Genomic DNA, 4600 nt, shown 5'->3' on the forward strand with positions numbered 1-4600 from the left:
AAGTTACACTTCGTTCAGTATTTAAAGCTTTCGGATACACTTTTTTGTTAATTTGAGATCTTAATGACGCTACATTGTACTTCTAAGTAAATAGATGCTCAAAGTAACAAGATGCTCTGGGTGTTCACTGGGTGACAAAGGCTACCCAGTATTGGTTGTTTCTTTTTTCTGAAAAGATGTTTCTAGTGAATTGCCAAGTTGCAGTGGTTTTGACGCCACAGAACCAGCACAGCTCCATGACAGATATATATGTTTTCGTCATTGATGTCAGTACTGCTGTATTGGTGGCCTCACAATTTCTGTGTGGAAATGTCATCTGATAAACTCATAACGGCGTATTTCTAGCATAGCTTTCATAAGTGCATGGCCATTCTCTGTCATTTTCAGATACACTGTGTTGTGTGTGGATAAGAAATGCAGAGTGGTACCACCAATTACCTAAGTCACCATTCCCCTAACAGACAAAAGGCTCATGGGGACAGTTCCTGCAGTTTACAGCAAATTGTAGCCCTACAAACTTCAGGTAAGTGATAAATCTGGGCTTCAAGATATCTCTGTACTCACTTTAAGTTTATACTTCATTTGAACAAAACTTACAATTTCAGCATCAAAATCCAGGTTTAGATCCCAGACCGAACCTTGTCTCCTTTATTAAACTTCATTTCAGATAATCTATAAGCCACATACATGTTCACTACTTATGGCGGATAAGAACTTTCACAAATTGATTATAAATGCGTTTTCCCAGATATACACCCTCCTCTTGCAGATACTGCCAAGCTTGGGTGCACTGGGCCGGTTATCCAGCCGTGTGGAATCAACATCTCCAGCTGAACTTGGGCCGGGAATTATATAAGAATCCTTAGCAGCATGGTGAGCTTTTGTGTATTTATTTCCAGGCTCGTATACCCGTCCAGACTTCTGCGTTTAAGCTTTCCTTTCGTCATTTTTTTAAATAAGGTATCTCAAGTCTTTCAATGAAATCACAACTTTGGAGGCTAGATTTAAATTAAGGAACCATTATGTGTAGAAAGCCTTTTGGGTGATTTAAAATCAAATTAGTAAACAGGATTCTCATGGTTCATGGTTTATAATTGGCCTTGTGGACCTTTCATTCTTTACTTTGGTAAGAGCCGCTTAGGTATGTAAGAAGGGGGGAGGGGGGGGGGGTACAGATGTGATAGTAAACAGTGTTTAATAAGGTATATTTGTTTTTATTTTATCACCATTTTGAAGGTAATGATTGTGTTATCAGGGATAAGTAACAAGTTTAACATAAACACTGTAACATGTTCTTTATTTCAAATAAAGCTATAAATTATCTCTGGAGAATTTAGTCTGATCTCCATTTCTCAGAAAATGTAGCTGTCTAAGTGCCTATTCCATCAATGAGTATCACTGTCTTTAAATTGCTGTTGTGGTACAGTTTAAATGGCAAAAGTTTTATGGCCCTGCTTGTTTGCAACTCCTCATTCATTTTTGTACAGCGAGAAAAGTAAGGGAATTCTAGAGATTTACTAGAATTATGGATTGTTTTTACTAGAATTATGAATTGTTTTTCTTGAGTTACACAGTACATAAGGAGGAATTAGTGTGTACACAACTCCTCATTTTATTCCTGTTTATTATTTATATATGTAACATAGATGTGTACAAGACCTACGGTACTGTAGAAACATGACATAAAAGAGCTCACTTTGATTAATTTCCTCAAAAAAAGATATCTTTACTGTTAAAGTAAGAACTTTTACTGCATAGTAAGTAATGTCTTCTGCTCATCTTTATGACATCATTACATGGAATGATGTCAACTTCCCAAGACACATTTCCACATGGCGCAGCTCATTTATATATATTGCTGATGGATTGTTTAGAATGGGACAGTTTTAATTGGACATAATGTTTTAATCGCCATTTTACAGAGTGCCAGCCAGTCATTGCTGTTCTTTGCATTGCTGAGGAGGACAGTCCTGCCAACATAATAGTTTGTTCAATAACAGGTAAAAAAACAGGTCTCACTTTACATTTTCAACCACTGTTCGATCGTAACAATTATCAAAGAACCGGCTAGTCTCAATCATGAAGCCGCTCTAATTAGAGTCAATGAACGATATAGATCTGAATACAAGCGTCTAGATGATCGAGACTAAATTGGCAACATGAGAACATTTATTTCCTTTCCTGATTCTTGAAAATTACATGAACAAATGACAATTCTACTACCATTTAAAGCTTGATTAATTTTCGGACAAATGTGTTTGTTTTAATTTGCCTTTTGCTTAAAGTGAACGTATATATACTGGGCAAGAAGTGCTGAATTTCATCGTGAATCACAGTGATTATCCAAAGTTTGAATTTGGTTCGGACATGTTTGACGGGAATTCAAAGACATTTTTTGTCAGCCGTCTTATATCACAGGTTTCCATGCATTTTGCATACATTGGTTCATTCCAAGATAAAAATTATAACCTTTTTCAAAACGTTCAATCTGTGAGAGTGCAGCTTTAATAGACCTGTAAAGACTTGTCGATGTGAAACTTAACTCTCAATCAAACTATGGTAAAAGATCAAATGCGGGGCTCCGTGTGCGGCATAGACTGCTAATTTTTATTTAATATGATGAAGAGCTAGTTAAGTTATCTTTTTTAAAAGTCTTCATTTGAAGAAAAAAAATGTTTCAATACCCTGTATGAATTTTCTTTACCGGATATTGATTCATAAAAATCATTGCTCCAGGGTGCGGAGCTACTTTTTGTTATATGTCTATATGGAAAAATCTTCTCCTCAGAAGTCAACTTTGTTCCCCAATGTGCAAGGCACAATCAGTGAAAATAATTTCAGTAAAAGTCACTGATTATTATTATTGTGATTATTATTAATAAACTTTTACTATTTCAGGAGACAAACAGAAACACAGAGGTGCTATACATTCCGATGGAAAATACAACAAAAGAAGAATTTTAAGAAAGGTAATAACTGAGCAACTAAGAACATGCATGTTGCACTGGTCAGAGTGTAAGACCCATCTCGCTTCATAAGAATTGATAATCATCAATGTATTAAATCAAGAAATTGAAACGTAAGTGTCTTGTCTTTTGCAGTGTTTTTGAAATAGAATATAATTTAAAAAAAAAACTAAATTATTTTTTAATATGATTGTAAATGTGTGATGTTTTCTTCCGATCATTCTCTCTCAAAAACCAGATACAAAAAACATATTTGTAGATTTTTATACGCCCGAAGGGTCGTATTATGTTATGGCCTCCATCGTCTGTCCGTCTGTCTGTCTGTCCGTCAGTCTGTCCGTCCGTTAGCAATTCCGTGTCCGGGCCATAACTTGGTAACTAATAAAGCAATTTTCAAATAACTTTATACAAATCATCACTACATTAAAAGGGTGTGTCGCGCGCAATTTCCAGGTCCATACCTCAAAGACTAGAATCACCATGGGGGGGCGTTAGCAATTCTGTGTCCGGGCCACATCTTTGTTACTCGTCCGTTAGCAATTCCGGGCCATAACTTGGTAACTAATAAAGCGATTTTCAAATAACTTTATACAAAACATCACTACATTAAAAGGACCTCGAGCCGAATCTTCTTCGGGCGTATAATGCTCCGTTTCGCGGTGCTCTTGTTTTGTTTTACTTGTAAATATAGTTTTAAGTTTGTATTTTAGGCAAAGCCTTTTATTCTGCTCAATACAAACTTAAATATTGTAAGAGTTATGGCCCTTTGTAATTTTTAAACAAATACATTTTATTTCATGTTTTTGTAAGCCCATTATTTAGGGACTTTTAATATTTTCACCAGCAGCATTATAAAGTCAGACCAAAAGTGTCCAGTTAGTGTCCAAACAATAACTAAGTTAGAATCCTTTCTCAAATCAGGTGAGCGATATAGGGCCATCTCTGTGTTTGTCTGACAAATAAACAATAATCAATCTTTGAGTTAAATTGACAAAATATTGTTGTAGAATGTTTTGTGAAGACATACTATTGGATTACTTATGTGTCAATAGGATTAAGGTTTCTGCACATAAAAATTATTTAGAATAGCATTTGGGTCAGTCGGTTCACGTTCAATATTACTGATAGTATAAGTGGAAGCAGTGACTTAAAATTAATTACCAAACAGTTTCTGCTCAATTGCTTTGAGTTAACATACGAGTTATGAAACTTGGAATACTAGTTCTTGGTGGCATAAATGAAAGACCTTGTTTTGTCACATTGACTTGTAATCAAGCACTAACTTCCTCTAAAAAAATTTCAGGTGATGGTTGGGCACACACAAGAAGACATAGATCACATGTGTCCAGGCATGTTTCACACTCTGCCAAACTTACTTCATCAGAGGAGCAGAAAGCTTCTCAAGATCCCGCACTGCACACTTAGATATAGTCTTTGACTACAACAAGGGGATGAAAGTACAGAGAGGTCCAATTGAAATCAATTCTGTGCTGCGTCATTTCTTCATTCTGGAAGTCGATGGACATGATTTATCATGGCATCAGGTGTGCAGTTTGTCGACTATCAGCAGTCTTGTTCACCAGTTGTGCAACTTGAGCTGGTAGCTTTATTGCTTGAAGCCACAGCATAAGAGG

At 35.9% G+C, this 4600-nt stretch overlaps 1 long non-coding RNA gene across 1 annotated transcript; it reads left to right on the plus strand.

Moving 5' to 3' along the window:
* Positions 1-387: 387 nt before the first annotated feature.
* On the plus strand, positions 388-4319 carry LOC128212776 (uncharacterized). Its single transcript, XR_008257613.1, has 5 exons — positions 388-523; positions 770-873; positions 1923-2000; positions 2899-2969; positions 4270-4319. It is a non-coding gene; the product is annotated as an uncharacterized LOC128212776 (long non-coding RNA).
* Positions 4320-4600: the final 281 nt, after the last annotated feature.

Source organism: Mya arenaria, chromosome 13 (assembly GCF_026914265.1).
Source record: "Mya arenaria isolate MELC-2E11 chromosome 13, ASM2691426v1".
NCBI lineage: Eukaryota > Metazoa > Mollusca > Bivalvia > Myida > Myidae > Mya > Mya arenaria.